The sequence below is a fragment of the Hemitrygon akajei genome, chromosome 2 (assembly GCF_048418815.1).
Source record: "Hemitrygon akajei chromosome 2, sHemAka1.3, whole genome shotgun sequence".
Classification (NCBI taxonomy): Eukaryota; Metazoa; Chordata; class Chondrichthyes; order Myliobatiformes; family Dasyatidae; genus Hemitrygon; species Hemitrygon akajei.
This window is the reverse complement of record NC_133125.1, coordinates 54,565,619-54,588,747: the sequence shown is the minus strand read 5'-3', so window position 1 is coordinate 54,588,747 and position 23,129 is coordinate 54,565,619.

Here is a 23,129-nt window from a genome sequence, read left to right as displayed (position 1 = left end):
TATCCTGCACCTTGGGTGTAACTACCTTCCTGGTCCTGTATCAACCCTTCAGTCTCCTGAATGACCTGGAGTTCATGCATTTCTTGCAGGTGTAGTCATCAGGGACACTGGAGGTCTCCCTGACTTCCTACAAGAGGAGCATTCCAGTATTCCTATTGTTCTAAATGTACAATAAAAACGAAAGAAAAAAAATCTACCTGCGGCCTACAATTCTCCTCACTGAAGCCTTGATGAGCCAAGGCCTCAAATCCCCACTCCAACACTGACCATTGCACACAATGGCCATTCTGCTTAAATCGAACTTATTTTTATTGGCCCTTGCAGAGTGCCTAATTTTGCACAATCCAATATCACCTTAGAACTGTGGTACACAAAAAAGTGCTGACTGCCCCTGCTCGCTACCTTTAAACTCTCTCTCCCTCTACGCAATCCAGTATCTCCTTGGGACTGTAACGCACAAGATGAACCAACTGCCCCCACATGCTTCTTTTAAACTCTCTCTTACTCTACGGAATCCGGTGTGGCATGCAAAACATTTAGACAGAGAATTCAGATTTTTTCACACCCTGCACCTTCAACAGCCCTGAAAGGAATATGTTTTAAGCATTTATAGATTAATTTTGAAAATTTTTAATGAACCTGCTTCCACTGTTTCACTTTTCATTTATTTGCCAACTACCCAGGATCTTTAGCCTTCGGTATATCAAATACCACCAAACACTATCCATCCTTACTACATCAAAAATACTAATAATTACAAAAAAACTATTTCCTCTTAATCCTTTTCAAGGGAATAACAATGGTTTCTGAGCATTCACTGAACTTGCTTTTCTCTGGTACCATTTTTTTTTTAAAGTTTGCATCTTCTTAAACTTTTTATCTCGAAGTATATTGCATAAAACTGAATGTGGTCCAGCAAGGGCCTAAACAGTAAACATTATAAAGACAGTTACTTGATTTTGCCTCAATTCCTACGTTAAAAATCCTGCCTGCCTACTTAATCGGCATTTCACAAATTTGCGCACACTTAACCCTGTATATATTGTCCTAAATATTCACTGGTACCAAGGATGGTCCATTAAAGTGTAAATGTACAGCAAGGAACAACTTTTGACTATGGACACACTCCAACAACATTCTATACCAGTTTAGGCCCCATGTATTTGGTGAATGCATTTTGCACAGAGAAAAATGGAGCTCCAGTCAGAGAGATCGAAAGCCTGAGAAGACATAGTTCCCTCAGGTTCACTGATCGAGTAGAAAAGGCAGCAACTCAGGGTGGTTTAAAGCTTTGAGCGGCAGCCACTCAGCCTTCAGGATTCATTGGCAAGAACAAATTAAAGTAAGGCAGGGGCAAGCCATTGTTGGAGTCGACAGAGTTAGAGAGGGAATTGTGAGGCTTTAACTCATTGAGGCTTCAGCAAGGAGATGCTTGAGTGAGAGAAGACAAAAAAGCTGTAGGTGAGGTTTTTTTCTCTCCCCCATGGTTTGTTGTTTTTCCTTCTTTATATTTGCTAAGTTAGAACAGTAGCGGTGGAATGCTCCTCTTGTGGGAGGTGGGAAGACAGGGAAATGTCCAGTGTCCCTGATGACTACCCCTGCAGGAAGTCCGTCCAGCTGCGGCTTCTAACAGTCTGCGTTAAGGATTTGGAGCTGGAACTGGATGAACACCTGATCATTCGGGAGGCTGAGGGGGTGATAGATAAAACACATAGAGGGGTAGTTACACCCAAAGTACAGGACGTAGGAAACTGGCAGACAGACAGGAAGAGGGAAGGGGTTAAACAGCCAGTGTAGAGTGCCCCTGTAGCCATCACCCTCAATAACTACAGATACTGTTGAGGGGGATGACCTAGCAGAGGAAAGTCACAGCAGTCAGGTCTCTGGCTCGGCAGCTCAGAAGAGAAGAGGGGGAAAAGAAGCGAGCAGTGGTGATAGGAGATTTGTTAGGGAAACAGAAAGGAGGTTCTGTGAACAAAAACTAGATCCCGGATGGCATGTTGCCTCCTGGGTGTCAGGTCCGGGATATCTTGGATCGAGTCCTCAGCATTCTTAAGCGATCAGAGGTCGTGGTCCAGGTAGGTACCAAAGGCGTGGGTAGGATGGCAACTGGCAGACAGACAGTGGCAAGGTTCTGCAAAGTGAGTTCAGGGAGTTAGGTATCAAGTTAAAGGGCAGGACCTCCACGGTTGTCATCTCAGGATTGCTATCCATGCCATGTGCTCATGAGGCCAGAACTTGGAAGATTATACAATTTAACACGTGGTTTAGGAGGGAGAGCATAAGACTTTTGGATGATTGGGCTCTCTTCCAGGATAGATGGGACCTGTACAGAAGTGACAGTTGGCACCTGAACTAGAAAGGGACAATATTCTAGCAGGAAGGTTTGCTAGTGCTGCATGGTGAGGTTTAAACTTGAGTTAAAGGGGAAAGGGAACCAGAGTGCCAGAACAGTTAGTGGAGAGGTTGTGGGGACAGAAGTTGGTAAGACCTCAGGCGAAGTCAGGAACCAAAATATTGAGCATGGTGTGACTAATACCCTGAACTGCATACACTTCAACGCAAGACACAGCAGAGTGGGAGGGATTAAAGGAGGAGGGGTGGCATACTAGTCAGGGCAAATGTCATTTCAGTGCTCAGTCGGGACAGTGAGGTGTTATGGGTGGAACTGAGAAATAAAACTGGTATGGCCATGCTAATGGGGTTTTCAAGAGACCCTGATTAAGAAAAAAAAAGGAGATGCATAGCAATATGGGTAGGTAGGAACAAATGGGGTGCTTGTGGAATATAAGAAATGCAAGAGAACACCTAAGAAAGAAATCAGGAGGGTTAAAAGAAAGCATGAGGTTGCCCTAGCAGACAAGGTGAAGGAGACTCCTAAGGGATTCTACAGATATGTTAAGAGCAGAAGGATTGCAAGAGACAAAATTGGTCTTCTGGAAGATTGGAATGGTAATCCAAGCCAAAAGCGATGGGGGAATTCAGAATCAGGTTTAATATCACCAGCAAATGTCATGAAATTTGTTAACATAGCGGCAGCAGTACAGTGCAACACACAATAAATATAGAAAAAAATCAATTACAGTAAGTATATAGATTGTATTCTAAATAGTTAAATTGAAAATAGTGCAAAAACAGAAATAATTTTAAGAAGTTAGGTAGTGTTCATGGGTTCAATGTCCATTTAGAAATTGGACAGCAAAGTGGAAGAAGCTGTTCCTGATTGGTGAGTGTGTGCCTTCAGGCTTCTGTACCTCCTTCCTGATGGTAACAATGAGAAGAGGGCATGTCCTGGGTGATGGTGGTCCTTAATTACAGACGCCGCCTTGCTGAGGCACCGCTCCTTCAAGATGTCTTGGATACTACCGAGGCTAATACCCATGATGGAGCTGATTGATTTTACAACCTTCTCTAGCTTCTTTCGATCCTGTGGGGTGTAGCCCCACCCCATACCAGACAGTGATGCAGCCTGTCAGAATGCTCTCCATGGTAGATCTGTAGAAGTTTTCAAGTGATTTAGGTGACAAACCAAATCTCCTCCAACTCCTAATGAAATATAGCCACTTTATGGCTGCATCGATATGTTGGGACCAGATTAGATCCTCAGAGATATTGACACCCAGGAACTTAAAATGGCTCACTCAACTTGGATCTTAAATTTAAATATAAGATCTTAAATCTTTATTTACTCAGGAAGTTGACACAGAATATAGATAAGTGAGGCAAAACGGCATCAATTTCATGAACCCTATACAGATTACAGAGGAAGAGGTGTTTGCTGTCCAGAGAAAAATTAGGGTAGATAAATCCCCAGGTCCTGACAGGGAGGCAAGAGCAGAAATTGCTGGGTCCCAAGCAGAGATATCTAAATCATCCTTAGCGACTGGTGAGGGACCATAGGATTGGAGGATAGCCAGTGTTGTTCTGCTGTTCAAGAAAGGCTCTAAAAATAAACCAAAAAATTATAGTCTGGTGAGCCTGATATCGGTAGAGGAAAAGTTATTGGAAAGTATTCTGAGGAACTGTATATATAAGTATATGGATAGACATGGACTGATTAGTGATAGTCAGCATGGTTTTGAGCGTGGTAGGTAATGTCTAACCAAACTTACAGAGTTTTCTGAGGAAGTTACTTGGAATGTTAATAAGGCAAGTTCATGAATGTTGTCTACATGGACTTTAGTAAGACATTTGACAAGGTCCCACATTGGGAGGTTGGTCATCAAGTTTCAGTCACTCAGCAGTCAAGATGAAGTAGTAAATTGGATTAGACATTGGCTTTGTGGGAGAAGCCAGACAGAAGTAGTGGATGGTTGCCTCTCTGATGGAATGCCTCTGACTAGTGGAGTGTCGCAGGGATTGGTGCTTTGTTCTTTGTTGTTTGTCATCTATATTAACATTCTTGATGATAATGTGGGTAACTGAATCAACAAATTTGTGATTGACACCAAGACTGGGTGAGTAGTGGACAGTAAGGAACACTACCATGGCTTGCAGTGGGATCTGGACCTGCTGGAAAAATGGCAGATGGAATTTAATGTAGACAAGTGCAAGGTGTTGCTCTTTAGTAGCTCCAATCAGGGTAGGCCTTACACTGTGAAAGGTAGAGCACTAAGGAGTGTGGTAGAACAAAGAGTTCTGGGAATACAGGTCCATTATTAGTTGAAAGTGGCATCACAGGGTTGTAAAGAAAGCCTTTGGCACACTGGCCTCCATAAATCAAAATATTGAATACAGGAGATGGGAAGTTATGTTGAAGTTGTATAAGACATTGGTGAGGCCTGATTTGGCGTATTGTGTGCAGTTTTGGCCAGCTACCTACAGGAAAGATGTAAATAAGATTGAAACAGTACAGAGAAAATTTACAAGGATGTTGCTAGGTCTGGAGGACCTGAGATATAAGGAAAGATTGAATAGTTAGGATTTTATTCTTTGTAACATAGATTGAGAGGAGATTTAATAGAGGTATACAAAATTATGAGAGGTATAGATTGGGTAAATGCAAACAGGCTTTTTCCACTGAGGTTGGGTAGGACTGCAACCAAAGGTCATGGGTTAAGGGTAAAAGGTGAAAAGTTTAAGGGGAACATGAAGGGAAACTTCTTAACTCAGAGGGTCATGAGAGTGTGGAACAAGCTGCCAGCACAAGTGATGCATGCGAGTTTGATCGCAACACTTAAGAGAAGTTTGAATAGGTACGTAGATGGTAGGGCAGGTTGATGGGAGGAGGCTGTTTAGATGGGCCAAAGAGCTGGTTTATGTACTCTATGACTTTAAATTTCTTGGGCAAGACTAGGATTGACATCCTGAGAGAGAATGTACCAGATGTTGGTTGGAGAAGGGATGTGGTGGTGCAAGGTCCAGTTGAGGGCTCAGGTTCCCAGACTGGGAAGTCTAGGCTAGATTTAGGCTATTTGCAGAATCAGGACGTTAGAGAGGGAGTTGGTTCATAGAATCAGGGTTTCAAAGGGAATAAGGTCAGTGTGCAGGGGCTATGGGCCAATTTGGTGAGATTAGTGCGTTAGAAGTGTCAATTCCATGTACACATACAACTCAAAGAAAGGATGGTTAAGAAAAGAACATATTTGAAGGAAGTTCCCAGTCACAGGTTGGTTGAGTGGGCAGATGCAGTTTAATGCGGATAAATGTGAGGTTATCCACTTTGGTGGCAAGAACAGGAAGGCAGATTACTATCTGAGTGGTGTCAAGTTAGGAAAAGGGGATGTACAACGAGATCTAGGTGTCCTTGTACATCAGTCACTGAAAGTAAGCATGCAGGTACAGCAGGCAGTGAAGAAAGCATGTTGGCCTTCATAACAAGGGAAGTTGAGTATAGGAGCAAAGAGGTCCTTCTGCAGTTGTATAGATCCCTGGTGAGACCACACCTGGAGTACTGTGTTCAGTTTTGGTCTCCAAATTAGAGTAAAGACATTCTTGCTATTGAGGGAGTGCAGCGTAGGTTCACAAGGTTAATTCCCGGGATGGCAGGACTGTCATATGTTGAAATATTGGAGCAACTGGGCTTGTATACACTGGAATTTAGAAGGATGAGAGGGGATCTGATTGAAACATATAAGATTAATAAGGGATTGGACACACTAGAGACAGGAAACATGTTCCTGATGTTGGGTGAGTCCAGAACCAGAGGCCACAGTTTAAGAATAAGGGCTAGGCCATTTAGAACAGAGTTCAGGAAAAACTTTTTCACCCAGAGAGTTGTGGATCTATGGAATGCTCTGCCTCAGAAGGCAGTGGAGGCCAATTCTCTGGATGCTTTCAAGAAAGAGTTAGATAGAGCTCTTAAAGATAGCAGAGTCAAGGGATATGGGGAGAAGGCAGGAACGGGGTACTGATTGTGGATGATCAGCCATGATCACATTGAATGGTGGTGCTGGCTTGAAGGGCCAAATGGCCTCCTCCTGCACCTACTGTCTATTGTCTATTATTGTCTATTGGCTCTGCACAGGGAGTTGTGCTTCTAAAACTCATGGCACACTTCACTTGTGCCACACATGAAATGCTACTTTCATGAGCATTGCAATAATGACATTTTATAAGGAAATTTCTGATATTCCCTGAACTTTTGACATGGGAGTTATGGCATAGACACAAATACACTTCATGCCGGAGAATGCCCAGTCAAATTCATGAAGTAATGTGATTTAACTGTGCAATTGTGTTTCATTCTACAAAGTAGAAATAACTAATTTTCTTGCTCCTCCAATATATTAATAAAAAAAAGCTCTGGGACAAGAATATCTATGCAGTTGTTTCTAACATTCTTGCTACCAAAATTAATCTCTTCACATTTCATCAGTCCACATCCTCCTGATGCCAACTACTGTCGCCATATTTTATGTTACAGAAATGTGGCATTACTGGAAAAGTGGTTCTATAGCCGAATGAATATTTCAGAAATCTGAACTAACGATTCAGAGCAAGGGTTCAAAATTCACCATGACATCTGGACAATTTACATTAGTATTAAGGATGTTCGAATTTGATTTTTCCTTGTTTTCAAACTACTCCAAACTTGATATTTTTGAGGTTAGTTTTTTTTTCTAAACATTATCCATTTGAAATACTATGTTTTACTTTTGCATCCCAACAGTAGTTAACCCTCTCTGAAGATATTAATCCCATTAACTAGTGGAGTGGTGCCGCAGCAACAACCTGGCACTCAACATCAGTAAGACAAAATAACTAATTGTGGACTTCAGAAAGAGAAAGACGAAGGAACACATACCAATCCTCATAGAGGGATCAGAAGTGGAGAGAATGAGCAGCTTCAAGTTCCTAGGTGTCAAGGTCTCTGAGGAGCTAACCTGGTCCCAACATATCCATGTAGTTATAAAGAAGACAAGACAGCAGCTATACTTTATTAGGAGTTTGAAGAGATTCGGCATGTCAACAAATACACTCAAAAACTTCTATAGTTGTACCATGGAGAGCATTCTGACAGGCTGCACCACTCTCTGGTATGAGGGGCTACTGCACAGGACCGAAAGAAGCTGCAGAAGGTTGTAAATCTAATCAGCACCATTTTGGGTACTAGCCTACAAAGTACAAAGTACCCAGGACATCTTTAGGGAGTGGTGTCTCAGAAAGGCAGTGTCCATTATTAAGGATCTCCAGCACCCAGGACATGCCCTTTTCTCACTGTTACCATCAGGTAGGAGATACAGAATCCTGAAGGCACACACTCAGCAATTCAGGAACAGCTTCTTCCCCTCTGCCATCCGATTCCTAAATGGACATTGAATCTTTGGACACTACCTCACTTATTTTTAAATATACAGTATTTCCATTTTTGTACATTTTTTACAATATTCAATATACATAATCGATTGACTTGTTTATTTGTTACTATTTTTTACTCTGCTAGATTATATATTGCATTGAACTGCTGCTGCTAAGTTAACAAATTTCACGTCACATGCCAGTGATAATAAGCCTGATTCTGATTCTGAGATGCAAGTCTTATACCAGTTCGTACTGAGATAGATCCAGTCCAGGAATCTCGAGCCTCTTTCTTCAGCCCCATGTTAACCTTACTGTACTTCTATGTCAATGAGTACTAGTTGTTCATTCTGTGCCTTTTAAATTTCTCTATAATTCCTGCAAAATTGATCAGTGAGATCTTAACACATTTTCTACTCATATTCCCAGCATAGATGGCAAAATGATTTCAGCGTCCATCCGCCCGTTTCTGTTCAGGATGTCTTTGACTTAGCCCTAAGGAAAGTAACAGTTCATACAAGACTGCCTTGCCATCTGCAGAAACATTTGTGCAATCTCCTTATATTAACTTACGTTGTTTGCAGTCACTGTTGGCATGGACATGCTCCTGACTGCACTCCCCGGAGTCATCTCCACCTGCTTGTATAATGAATACTGAAAACTGACCTGAGAATGTCAGAGTTCTGCAGGAACGCTGCCCTGTGTTCCTCTTCCTATTCCATGGAACATCTTTCCATGAACTATGCATCGGAATTCTGTGACTGTACCGTCACCACGCTGTAGAGCACACATTGCAATGGCTCATCGAGCTCAAGAACCCAAAGTCTGGCTGAGCAACTGAGGCTTGTCTGGCACGCCTGGCTATTCAGGAGACAAACTGAGCAATCCAAGGAGATGCCCAGACTTCTATGGAACACTAGCAGCAAAGCCAAAGGGCTCTAGTTGCCATGTCCTGTCTAAGACAGAGATCCTTGGAACCTAGTCCCAGGAGCACAGGGACATTTGCTGCACCTCACTGCTGATGTCTGAGGAGACAGACGAAGATCTGGGCTGTGATTTGGCCTAGGTTTTCACTAAAGAATCAAGACTCTTATGGATCTCTGGGGTCTGCCGAATCACCCCTGCTACCGACAGAGTCTCAGGAGTCATCCTCAGAGGAAGGTTTGGGGGTAATTGCAGCACCCAAGTCGGTAGAAATTCCTTCTGTTTACAAGGATTTGGAAGAGGTCTTCACTAAGATAAAAGGCTCGACTCTTCCACCACACCAATCCTTCTATTGTCTACTATCTACTGCCTGGTACTTCCTTTTCACAGGGTCAATTATACGCACTCGCAGGCCCAGAGAGAAGTGCTATGGAGGAGTATATTAGGAGGCTCTTGGCATGGGATTCATTCAGGCCTCCGCCTCTCCAGCTTCTTCTTCGTGTAGAAGAGGGATGGGAGCCTGTGGCCTTGCATTGATTATAGAGGGCTGAATCGGTCAAGAATCGTTACCCCTTCCTCTCATGAACTCTGCCTTTGAGAATCTGCAAGGGGCAAGAGTATTCTCAAAGCTAGGCTTGTGAAGTGTGCACAACCTGGTTCGCGTAAAGGAGGGCGATAAATGGAAGATGGCATTTACACACCAACAGGCCACTATGAGTGCCTGGTCATGCCCTTTGGCCTTGTGAGTGTGCCAGCAGTTTTCCAGGCCTTTATAAAGGATGTGTTCCAGGCTGCCCTCCATAAATTCACCTTTGTCTACTTGGATGACATCCTAATTTTTTCGAAGTCCATGTACAACTACCTCACTCAAGTCAGTGAGATCCTAAAGAGGCTTCTTGATCATGGATTTAAATCAAGCTGGCGAAGTCTGAGTTTCACATAACCACCATTTCATTGTTGGGTTTCATAATCTCTAATGGCAGTCTTAAGATGGACCCTAGTAAGACCCTAGCAAGCAGTCGGAGATTGACCGCAACCAATCAGTGTGAAACAAGCCCAGTGATTCCTGGGATTTGCCAACTTTTGCTGAAAGTTCATCAGAAACTTCAGCTCAGCTCTAACCAGGAGATCCATGGGCCCTTTTATCTGGACTACCAAAGCAGAGGCTGCTTTCGCAGAGCTCAAACAGTGGTTCAGAACAGCTCCCATCTTGGCTGCAACTAACCTGGAATTTCCCTTCATTGTGGAGGTGGATGCTTTTGCCTCTTCTCCTGTCAGTAGAAATGGTTCCGCCGGGCTTAGTAGCTATACCACATGTGAAGGCTAGGAGCTGGACTTCATTGTCAGAGGCATGCCATTGGGAGCATTTAATAGGTAGCGGGAGCTTGTTCCCATTACCACCCCCAGCTATAACAACCTTAAGGGACCAACTGATCTATATTCTGCCGTTTAATAATCCTTTATCCTGTCCACAACCCTACCTATCTTGGTGTCATCTGCAAGCTTGCTAACTCACCCATCTACATTTTCATCCATATCATGATATATATCACAAACAACAGTGGTTCCTGTCACCAATCCTTGCAGGACACCACTGATTACAGACCCCCTACCAGAAAAACAACCTCCCCCCCCCCCAATACTTTCTGACTTCTACGGGCAAGCCAGTTCCAAATCCAAACCTGCAAGTGTCCCTGAATCCCACACATATTTACTGTACCTTCTGAAACAACCTACCATGAAGGACCTTATAAAATATCTTACTAAACTCCATGTAGACAACATCCACTCCATACATACATTGAATTCCTTGGTCACCTCATCAAGAAAACTTGATCAAGCTTGTAAGGCATAACCTGCCCTACACATAAGGACATAAGAAATTGGAGCAGGAGTAGGACATCTGGCCTGTTGAGCCTGCTCCACCATTCATGGCAGATCTGGCCATGGGCTCATCTCCACCTACCTGCCTTTTCCCCATAACCCTTAATTCTCCCACTATGCAAAAATATACCTAACCTTATCTTAAATGTATTTACCGACATAGCCTCCACTGCTTCCTTCGGCAGAAAACTCCACAGATAAAACCATGCTGATTGTCCCTAAGCAAGCCATGCCTTTCCAAATGCACATAAATCCTATCTCTCAGTATCTTCTCTAAATTCTTCCCTCCCACTCACATGAGGCTCTCTAGCCTATAATTACCTGGATTATCCTTATGTCCTTTCTTGAATCAACATTTGCTATTCTCCAGTCCTCTGGGTCCTTATCTGTTACTACAGAAGACATAAAGATCTTTGTTCAAGCCCCAGGAATCTCCTCAGTTGCTCCTTTCAATATGCTGTCAGGCCCTTAATGTTTTTCAGATGACCCACACTATCTTCTCCTTAATCTCAAAATGTCCCAACACATTACCATGCCCAACTCTGTCTTCACTATCCTCAAAATCCTCTCTGTGAATACTAAAACGAAGTATTCATTTAATACTTCAGCTACTTGCTCTGACTACGAGCACAAATTCCCTCCTTTATCCTTGTGTGGCCCTACCCTTTCCTTAGTTATCCTTCTTTTCTTAATATAGGTATAAAATGCCTTGGGAGTCTCCTTGATCCTGTTTGCCAAGGAAATTTCATGGCACTTTATGGCAAACCCACTCACCTGTTTTAACAGAGACTTGAACAATTTTTATTATTAGGGAAAAGGGAGGTGCAAGGAGACCTGGGTGTCATTGTACACCAGTCATTGAAGGTGGGCATGCAGGTACAGCAGGCGGTGAAAAAGGCAAATGATATGTTGGCATTCATAGCAAAAGGATTTGAGTACAGGAGCAGGGAGGTTCTACTGCAGTTGTACAAGGCCTTGGTGAGATCACACCTAGAGTATTGTATGCAGTTTTGGTCCCCTAATCTGAGGAAAGACATTCTTGCCATAGAGGGAGTACAAAGAAGGTTCACCAGATTGATTCCTGGGATGGCAGGACTTTCATATGAAGAAAGACTGGATTGACTGGGCTTATACTCGCTGGAATTTAGAAGATTGAGGGGGGGGGGGGGAATCTTATTGAAACATATAAAATTCTAAAGGAATTGAACAGGCTAGATGCAGGAAGATTGTTCACAAAGTTGGGGAAGTCTAGAACGAGGGGTCACAGTTTAGGGATAAAGGGGAAGCCTTTTAGGACCAAGATAAGGAGAAACTTCTTCACACAGAGAGTGGTGAATCTGTAGAATTCTCTGCCACAGGAAACAGTTGAGGCCAGTTCATTGGCTATATTTAAGAGGGAGTTAGATATGGCCCTTGTGGCTAAAGGGATCAGGGGGTATGGAGAGAAGGCAGGTACAGGGTTCTGAGTTGGATGATCAGCCATGATCATACTGAATGGCAGTGCAGGCTCGAAGGGCTGAATGGCCTACTCCTGTACCTATTTTCTATGTTTCTATAGAGTCCATGTTTATTGCGTCTCTCTAGTTTTCTTTAAGGTGCTTACTGAACTAGTCCATGCCTCAGAAGGCAGGAATCACTGCTGCCTAGCAAACCATGAGATATGTGCTGGGTTTAAGGCTATAATCTTCAAACATTCTTTTCTTCTGAGAGCCAAAATCTGGACTGGCACAAAGCAATGCTGAATATCACCTTGATGACTAACTTCAATGGGAGCAACACACACAAAAAGCTGGAGGAACTCAGCAGGTCAGCCAGCATCTATAGAGAGAACATTTAGGCTAAGACCTTTCATCAGGAGCTCAGCCTGAAACATCAGCACAGGTAGAGACTTCTCAGAACTTGAGCATAAAATCCTTTAAAGAAGTGATGGGCTATTCCATTCTACAGCCAACAAGAAAGCACACTTAAAGACAAAAACAGTAGAACATTAGATTCAGGATGTTGGACAGTGGGGCCAAATTTTAAGAAGGATAACCTGTTAAAACATGCAAAAACCATAAAAAGAAAGTCAAGAAATGGTGACTCTCACAAAGGATGTTGTTTATACAATTGGTTAACATTTGCTCAGTGCTATGACAGGCATAGAAGCCCATGTGACAGGTTGTGATGGAGTAACGTCCTCGTTCGTGTGCCATTGGAAATGTGATGTGGGGTGTCAATCTTTCTGAGGCAGAGCTTCCCAAAAGCCCAAGAGTCCTTGACTGCCAGACTCTGTAATCAGTATTTCCATAAATCTTGTTGTATTGGCCAGTGCAAACCTCCACCTCAAATGAAACTCTTCCTTCCATCATTGCCTATAAGCTTCTTGCAGAAGTTCTACACTGGAGATGAAATGAAACACATTCAAAGAAAATACAATCTGCAATGCCAGGATGACCTTCTGTCCCATCCCCTATCATTCTAAGATTTTCAGGAACACCGTGCATCCTCAGAGTACACCATCAGAGGGTTGTCATGAAAGCCCAGTGCTTGGCTGGCCTGGATGCATTGATCAATGGTCATATTTGTCAGCATCCCACTGTGACAAAGCTCAATGGTGACTGAGGACCGAATCTCAGGAGCATGGCTAGTTTCCAGGTGTGGCAGGAGGGAGAAAGCTGTGAAAAGGTGGAAGAGAAGCAGCAATGGGGGTGCGGGATATATCACAGGTTTATGGAGCATTGTTCAGGGATTTGGTTAGATACTCATTAAATAGAAACTAGTGGTTCCAGGTTGGAGACAATGAGACAGAGAGCTTTAGTGAAGGCAAGTATTTCAATAATCTTGCAAGCCTCCCACTGTGGGCTTCCCAAGTGTCCCAAATGACGTGGGTCATAATTCCCCTGCAGAGCTCCGGAAGAACATTACACAGGAACTGACATCATCCTCTCTGGCTTTGTACTGATGTTATGTCACCATAATGAAGATGACTCACAAGAAGAAGTGTGTAGCTTACCTTCACAAATGGTATGATTTAACTTGAAAATGGCACTAAATACTGTTTTTACTAGGATCATTTGATTTACTGACAAGAGTACAGACAGAGCAGACATACACAGTTACTTTTTTTCCTAAAATCTATTTCATCTTAAATAGGTGATGTTTTGAACTTTATCCTAATCTAAATCAGCTGCATTTTCCTCAAGTATCACTTCCGTACACCCACTGTTTTTGCCCACACTTTCCTGGGTACATTCAGTAAGATTTCTCTAACTGTTGCATTTCCCATTGCCCCTTTGCTATTGCCAGTCGCCCAGTCTTCAGATATTGTTACATTTCCTCAAAATAACTTAGCGCTTGCTTGGTGTCACTGCATTATTGAAGGCAGTATCCGGTTCCACAATGCATCAAAGTTCATACCACGTGATATACGTATATGTGATGTACTTAAAGACACCTTTACACAACACAACTTTTGATGAAAGTTGCTTATTCAGTTAAATAAACAGTCCAAAATTGGTTGTAGGTTTGTTCGCTCAATAAGAACACTCCAGAACTCGCTCCAAACATAGATGACTGCACACTCCATTGCGCTGCATAGTGTAAAAGGTAGGCCTGCCAATTACTGAACTGAGTTATCACTCAAAAAGAAGATTGAGCTGATAACACCGTAAAGAATAAATAATCTGTTAACTCCCAGTCCTTACTCTTCACAGAATAAATAAAGTAAGCTTATTTGACTGTCTCACTTCCAAAACGACGGGCACTGTAATCCATTTAAACATATTTCCTTTGGAGTTTGAAATAACTTACCACTATTTAAAGTTAGGATGAATGACTTACCCATAGAGTTTGTTGGTCGCTATGTAGCAAAGGCCGTCATCAACAGTTGTGGAGGGAGGAGGATAAAGGCAAAGGAGATTCTTTACATGTAACTGAACCTTTAGTTACAAAAACTGAAAATGTTGAGTTTAACCTACTCCATATGCAGTAACAATATGCTGGAGGAACTCAACAGGTCCAGCAGCATCTCTAAGGGGAGAGGACCTGTCAATAATTGTAATATCACCTCTTCTTCTTCTTTTGTGCTAACAGGAGGTGCATCACCACCTCCTGCTGTAACGGAGTGTGACAGGAGCCATGACAGACATCAGATCCTGCCTCCGAAACCTGTTTTAATTTAAAAGTTCACCAGGGCCCCACATGACCTAACCATCCCTGCCTCAGGCAAACTAGGCACCCCGGATCTACCCAATAATTGCCAAACACCTTCCTCCATTCCAACAAAAATCTGTGGCACACCATGATCACATCTTCCATTACCTCTGGGACCTTATAAAAATCACACCACCCATTACCATACTTACCAACAAGTGCCGAAGTGTATACCCCGTATGTCTAAACCTCAGTCTTGCCAATCACATATCTTCTCTCCTATTCCTTCCCAAGGGTTCCTCCCCTAAATTGATGCAAATAAATTGTAATGCCACCTCTCTGTCCCACTCCTATGCCACAATTTCTGCCATTTTCCAATCTCACCCAATGTAATACAAGTTTTAGCTTCATACTTTCCTATATTGATTATAATATCTACCTCTAAATTAGCATGTGCCTGTTTTGCTATATCATCTGCCCCTTCATTACCCATTACATGTACACGTGCAGCTACACAACAAAATTGTACAACTATTCTCCAGAACATATAAATTACAATACACTTCTATCAACAGATCATGTCTACTTGAATGCTTTGATTCCAAATCCTGCAATACCAAGGCAGAATCTGAGCAGATCTCAACTCTATTTAGCTTAACTTGTACAACCCACAGCAAACTAATGATAATGGCCATAAATTCTGCTGCATAGACAGACAACCCATCTGTCAGCCTTTCCCCCACCTCAACATTAAACCAGGGGATAAATATCCCAGAACCCACCAGTTATTAACTGAGTCTTTAGAACCATCTGTAAAAATAAGCAAAAAGGAAAGATGCTGCTGACAACTTCTCACCACCCACAAGACCCCACCTATCTCCTAGTAACATCAAATCTATTGCCACATCTGGAAGTTTCCAAGGTGGAGCTCTTGGCCAGGTCACAGTTGGGCTAATCCGCAAATCCCCAAGCCATTAAAAGAACATCAATCCGCCAACTCAAATCCACTTAAAGAAAAATCGGAAGGAAATCATATTAATTCACTCAAATCAGATGATAGTAGCGGGCAAATGAACCCCACCTTTTCTCAAAATCAGATCGAGGATCAAAAGTTCGACTTCTAATTTTCTCCAAACTAAGACATAACATCACCTGAGAAAACCATTGTATCAAAGTAGGAGCAGAAGCATCTTTCCATTTCAACAAAATAGCCCTTCTGGCCAATAATGTAAAGAATGTAATTACATGTTGGTCTGATGGAGAAATACCATGAATATATTGAGGGGTTATACCAAATAAAACTGTCAATTTATTAGGTTGTAAATTAATTTTTAAAACTTTAAAAATTGTATAGAAAATAGACTTCCAAAAATGTTTCAGTACCGAACACAACCAAAACATATATGTCAATGTGGCTGTCTCAGTTTTACATCTGTCATACTATCAACATTAGGAAACATTTTAGACAGTCTCTCCTTTGACAAATAGTAACAATGTAGAATTTTAAACTGATTTAAAGAGTGATTAGTACAGATCGAAGAAGAGTTAACCAACTTCAAAATCCGCAACCAATCTTCTGTTATCAGGGTCATGTTAAGCTCTCTCTCCCCATCTTGCTTAATCTTAAGTGAAGGGTAATTGTGCTGTTGTAACAATAAATTATAAATTTTCCCAATAAAACCCTTCACTAAAGATAAATAAGGGGTGGGGTAAGAATGGGAGGAGGGGCATTAATGGAAGTTAGAGAAATCAATGTTCATGCCATCAGGTTGGAGGCTACCCAGACGAAATATAGTGTTGTTCCTCCAACCTGAGTGTGGCTTCATCTTGACAGTATATCAGAATGGGAATGGGATGTGGAATTAAAATGTGTGGCCACTGGGAGGCTCTGCTTTCTCTGGCAGACAAAGTGTAGGTGTTCAGCGAAACGGTCTCCCAGCCTGCGTCAGGTCTCACCAATGTAGAAGGCTGCACTGGAAGCACCGGACGCAGTATACCACACCAGCCGACTCACAGGTGAAGTGTCGCCTCACCTGGAAGGACTGTCTGGGGCCCTGAATGGTGGTGAGGGAGGAAGTGTAAGGGCAGGTGTAGCATTTGTTCTGCTTACAAGGATAAGAGCCGGGAGCAAAATCAGTAGGAAGGGGTTGTGGGGGCCGAATGGACAAGGGAGTCGCGTAGGGAGCGATCCCTGCGGAAAGCAGAAAGAGGAGGGGAGGGAAAGATGTGCTTGGTGGTGTGATCCCGTTGGAGGTGGCGGAAGTTACAGAGAATTCTATGTTGGACCCGGAGGCTAGTGGGGTGGTAGGTGAGGACAAGGGGAACCCTATCCTAGTGGGGTGGCGGGAGGATGGGGTGAGGGCAGATGTGCGGGAAATGGGAGAGATGCTTTTGAGAGCAGAGTTGACGGTGGAAGAAGGGAAGCCCCTTTGTTTAAAAAAGGAAGACGTCTCCTTCACCCTGGAATGAAAAGTCTCATCCTTTTAGAGCAGATGCAACGGAAACGCAGGAATTGCGAGAAGGGGATGGCATTTTTGCAAGAGACAGGGTGGGAAGAGGAATAGTCCAGGCAGCTGTGAGAGTCTATAAGCTTGTAGTAGACATCAGTAGATAAGCTGTCTCCAGAGATGGAGAAAGAAAGATCAAAAAAGGGGAGGGAGGTGTCGGAAATGGACCAGGTAAATTTGAGGGCAGGGTGAAAGTTGGAGGCAAAGTTAACGAAGTCAACGAGCTCAGCATGCATGCAAGAGGCAGCGCCAATGCAGACGTCAATGTAGCGAAGGAAAAGAGGGGGATAGATAACTGTATAGACTTGGAACATGGACTGTTCCACAAAGCCAACAAAAAGGCAGGCATAACTGGGACCCATACGGGTGCCCATGGCTACACCTTTAGTTTGGAGGAAGTGGGAGGCGCCATTCCAAACTATCCTAACTCCCCATCTGAATTTCCTGCCGTCACATTACAGGTGGTGCAAACCGCCAGCCCTCATCACTCTTGTCAAGAGCGACTACAATGTCCAGAAAACACCGCGGTTCCGTCCAGCTACCGACAATCGGACCTCGCCCGACCGGGCCAGTAACTAACTCGGTTTCCCTCTCTTCGGGAAATCGCCTCTTCTGCGCCAGATGTCAACCTGGTGCACGGTCTGAGACCCATTTGAGTTGCTCCATTTAATGTTTTTAATTACATCTGGTTTTAGTATGTTATCTTTACTTATCCTAAAGGCAATACAAATAATTTACATTAATTTTAATAGTTCTTTACTGTTGGAGCCTTTAGGGACAGGTCACTTCCCTTTACTGACGCCTCTGTGCTCCGGGAAAGCTTCCGAGTCGCAGCAATTGACACTCCGACTATAGGCCAGTTGAGGACGAGCATGAAGCGATTCCAACCAGAAGGACTCAGTCAGTGACATAAGCCCATTTCATCAACAGCCCTAACTCAGACTATCCCAAGCTCCCGTGTGTCACTTACAGCGAGGAATCTGCGGAAAATAATCTAGAAAAGACACATAAGGAACTTGTTCAGAGACTTTTAAATATATTGAAAATGAGATTTCGAGAAGAAGCACCTGGAATCAAAGTTATTGTACTTTTTAATCAATTACTTTGAATGACAAGGTATAATTGGCATTATATTGCATGGGAAATTGCATTGTAAGTGCTCCATTCAGTTGCTGATAAACTTGTTTTTTTTCCCAGCATCTCTGGATATAGTGCGTACAATTTTTGGTTGAAGTCAACCAAAAATTTAAAAAATATTTCTCCGAGTCATAACACAATATTTCAGCAAAGATGTATTTCCTGTGGTAGTTACAGTAGAGTCCTTGCCAAAGTCCTTGGTATTTGAACGCAGGAACAAGATTCATATTCTTTTAATAGGCAAACTGGCAAACTTAGCAAGCTCATTTGACACTGCCAGTTACTTTATTAAAGTTCAAAGTTCCTTTTATTATCAAAGTACAAATATGTCACCTTATACAACCCTGAGATTCATTTTCTGGTGTGCATACTCAATAAATCTTTAGAATAATAATCATAATAGAATCAGTGAAAGAGTGTCCAACTAGGGCATTCAACCAGAGTGCAGAAGACAACAAACTTTCCAAATAGAGAATAAGAAATAATAATAATAAATAAGCAATAAGTATTGAGAACATGAGATGAAGAGTCCTTGAAAGTGAGTCCACTGGTTGTGGGAAAATTTCAATGAGGAATCAAATGAAGTTGAGTGAATTGATCCCCTTTTGTTCAAGACCCTGATGGTTGAGAGGTAATAACTCTTCCTGAAACTGGTGGTGTGAGCCTTGAGGCTCCTGTACTTCTTCCAGATGGCAGCTGCAAGAAGACTGCAGGTCCTGGGTGGTGTGGGTCCCTGATGATGGATGTTGATTTCCTGCGACGAGTGTATCATGTAGATATGCTCAATGGTTGGGAGGGCTTTACCCATGATAGACTGGGCCATATCCGCTATTTTTTTCAACCAACACACACAAAATGCTGGTGGAACACAGCAGGCCAGGCAGCATCTATAAGGAGAAGCACTGTCGACGTTTCGGGCCGAGACCCTTCGTCAGGACTAAGTGAAAGGAAAGATAGTAAGAGATTTGAAAGTAGGAGGGGGAGGGGAAAATGCGAAATGATAGGAGAAGACCGGAGGGGGTGGGGTGAAGCTGAGAGCCAGAAAGGTGATTGGCAAAAGGGATACAGAGCTGGAGAAGGGAAAGGATCATGGGACGCGAGGCCTAGGGAAAAAGAAAGGGGGAGGGGAGCACCAGAGGGAGATGGAGAACAGGCAGACTGATGGGCAGAAAGAGAAAAAAAAAGGAGGGGGGAAAACTAAATATATCAGGGATGGGATAAGAAGGGGAGGAGGGGCATTAACGGAAGTTAAAGAAGTCAATGTTCACTATTTTTTTGTAAGATTTTGCTTTCAAGGGCATTTATATTTCCATACCAGGTTGTGATGAAGTGGGTCAATGTACTCTCCACTTATTATTGTCATTATTCAGCTATATTTACTGAATTATTGTCAGGGTCCGGTCCGAAATCCGCGTTCTGGGTCTCGATCCGGTCCGAGGGCTCCGGACTCCGGGTCCTGCAGTTGTCCCTCCCGTCACCCGTGAACTAGTTAGGACCCTCCAGGCTCAAGGAGGCTGTGACTCATTGAGCTGCAGGTGCTTATAAGGGGCCTTGGGACTGGGACCAGGCGGGTGGTCGTTTTGTCCTGTCATCCTGCCTGGGCTCAGATCTACTCCTCATCATGTTTCCCCGTACCAGTACTGCCAGGTTGGTCCTCTCCCCCACCTTTCTTCCCATGCGCTGGTCCCGCTTCTCTGCTCGTATGTGTTGTTCGCGCAGTCGCGCTGTCTGCTGGCCTTTCCCGATTTTCCTGTTATCATGATTGTTACGTTGGTCACCCTGGACCTATGCCCGTTCCTACCCCTTGCCTCCATCGGGCAGGTCCGGCCGACCTGGCGCTGCCCGGCGGGGGTTCTGCCCGTTCCTATCCCTTGCCTCCGTCGGGCAGGTCCGGCCGACCTGGCGCTGCCCGGCGGTGGTTCTGCCCGTTCCTATCCCTTGCCTCCGTCGGGCAGGTCCGGCCGACCTGGCGCTGCCCGGCGGTGGTTCTGCCCGTTCCTATCCCTTGCCTCCGTCGGGCAGGTCCGGCCGACCTGGCGCTGCCCGTCGGTGGTTCTGCCCGTTCCTATCCCTTGCCTCCGTCGGGCAGGTCCGGCCGACCCACCGCTGCAGTCCGGCGGTGGTTCTGCCCGTTCCTATCCCTTGCCTCCGTCGGGCAGGTCCGGCCGACCCACCGCTGCAGCCCGGCGGTGGTTCTGCCCGTTCCTATCCCTTGCCTCCGTCGGGCAGGTCCGGCCGACCCACCGCTGCAGCCCGGCGGTGGTTCTGCCCGTTCCTATCCCTTGCCTCCGTTGGGCAGGCCCGGCCGGTCTGCTGCTGCCCAGCGGGGGTTCTGCCCGTTCCTATCCCTTGCCTCCGTTGGGCAGGCCCGGCCGGTCTGCTGCTGCCCAGCGGGGGTTCTGCCCCATCCTCCTCTTCCGCCCGAACCCTGGGATTGTGCCCTGCACCCGCCTAGGGGTCCGCGTCATGCCCAGGCCTCCGGTGTTTCCACCTGGGAGGCAGCCCTACCCGGGATATATGTGGCCCGCCCAGGGAGGGCTCTCCGCCAGCCTATCTAGCCACCTAGACCTGCCTGCCTGAACCCCGGGGACCTGCCTGCCTGCCTGAACCCTGGGAGCCTGCCTACCTGAACTCGAACTCCGGGAGCCCGCTCCGCTCTGCCCGCCTGACACTCTATCGACCTGAACCCCAGCTCTACCCTTAAATGCCATGGCATCCCCATCCTGCCCTCCCCCTAGTACTTCAGTGTCTGCGTCCTGCGTTTGGGTCCATCCGGCCGCGTTCCTGACAATTATAGATAAAATCCATTTGAAATGACAAGAAAAGGGCATTGGAAAAAAGTTGAATTTCCCCATGGGGATGAATAAAGTATCTATCTATCTATCTAATAGGACCAATGTTGGGATCTTTGACAACGCACAAAATGCTGGAGGAATTCATCAGGTCAGGCAGCACCTATGGGGGCAGATGGGAAGGAATAAACAGTTGACATTTCAGGCCAAGATCCTTTGTAAAGACTCATCTTTAACGTGATGCCAAAAGAATTAGAAAATAATATGATTGAACAGAGTTAATGTGAAATTATGGAACAAAAAGTACTTTAACTAATCTGTCAAAGTTCCTTAAGGATGAGGGCAGCTAGAGGATGTGCATTTGGACTTTCAAAACACCTTCAATAAGAATGTTAGAATTGTTTCAAATGTGATTCAATTGCCAACAGGAAAGAGGTTAACAAGGTTAATTAGCAGTTATATGTGAGCATGGATTAGGACTGCAACTAAGAAAGATATACAAGATATACAAAGATATATATTGCTGTTCCATTCAATAGAATCACAGCAAATCTGATCCTTACTTTCAACTCTACTTTCCTGCCTGATCCGCATAATCGAATAATCTCTCCCAGCCTTGAAAATATTTAATGATCCCACATGCACAACTCTCCAGGATAATGAATGCCGAAGATTCACATCCCCTTAGAAATGTTTTTAGATTTTTACAGCTGTCTTCTTTTGTCTGATTCCCAGCTCCCACTTTAACAGGCATTCTGGATGTTCCCTGTGCCTCATCCCAAAATGTCTTCACCTGATATGTCCTTTCAGCACACTTCCAGACTTCCAGCAAAGTTATGGCAAGGCATTTTTTTTTGTTACATTAGGCTAACTTCATGTTGGCATAAATATATTTGATTTTTAAAAAGAAATAAAATGAAATGCCATGTAATTCCTACATTATATTTTGGGGAAAGTTACAAATACAATGCTACCATAAAGCAACACACACTAAGTGGAAATGAATAAACTGGCAACATTTTCAGGACTGAGAAGGAAGGGGGAAGGGGTGCCAGAATAAAAAAAGTTGGGGGGGAAAGGGAGATGGAGGACAGATAAAAGATGATAGGTGAAACCAAGTGGGTGGGAAGGGTAAAGAGCTAGAGAAGAAGGAATCTGATAGGAGAGGAGAGTGGCCTATAGGAGAAAGGCAAAGAGGAGGGGACCCAGGGGAAAGTGATAGGCAGGTGACCAGAGTGGGGAATAGAAGAAGAGAGGATGGGAAGAGGGAGGAAAACTTTTTTTTACCAGAAGGAGAAATCGATATTCATGTCATCAGGTTAGAGGCTACCCACATGGTATAAAAGGTTTTGCTTCTCCAAGCTGGGAGTGGCCTCAGTGTGGGAGCAGAAGAGACCATGGACTGACATGTGAGAATAGGAATGCAAATTGGAATTAAAATATTTGGCCACCGGGATGTTCTGCTTTTGGCAGATGGAACAGAGATGCTCAATGAAGCGGTCCGCCAATTTATGATGGTTCTCGCCAATGTAGAGGAGGCCACATCAGGAGCACCAGACATAATCGATGACCCAGCAAATTTGCAGGTAAAGACTGCAAACATGTTTTTCTTTTTTAATATGTTCTGCAGACCAGTTCACTCTCTGCATTAGCTCTTTAAATTTCCCAACAGGTGAAATGGAAATGGAGTGATCAACTCTTATCTGCTGGTTTTGCTCTGCTCTGACATCTTGTGTGAACTCCGGTCTCAGGAACTACTATAGAGTTACAGACCCTCAGAGGCTGAAGTCAAGACAACAGGAAGATAGAAATTTTCATCAGTTGGAAGGGCTTAAGTGAAGATCATTACACAAACCTTAGATACTGGAAATCTAAAGTTAAAATAGTAAATGCTGGAAATGCTCAGTAGGTCAGGCTGCATCAGTGAAGGGTTAATGCTTCAGGTCAAAGATCCTTTGACAGAACTGGGAAGGAGAGAAGCTTGTTGAGATGCAGAGAGGGTGGGTTAGTA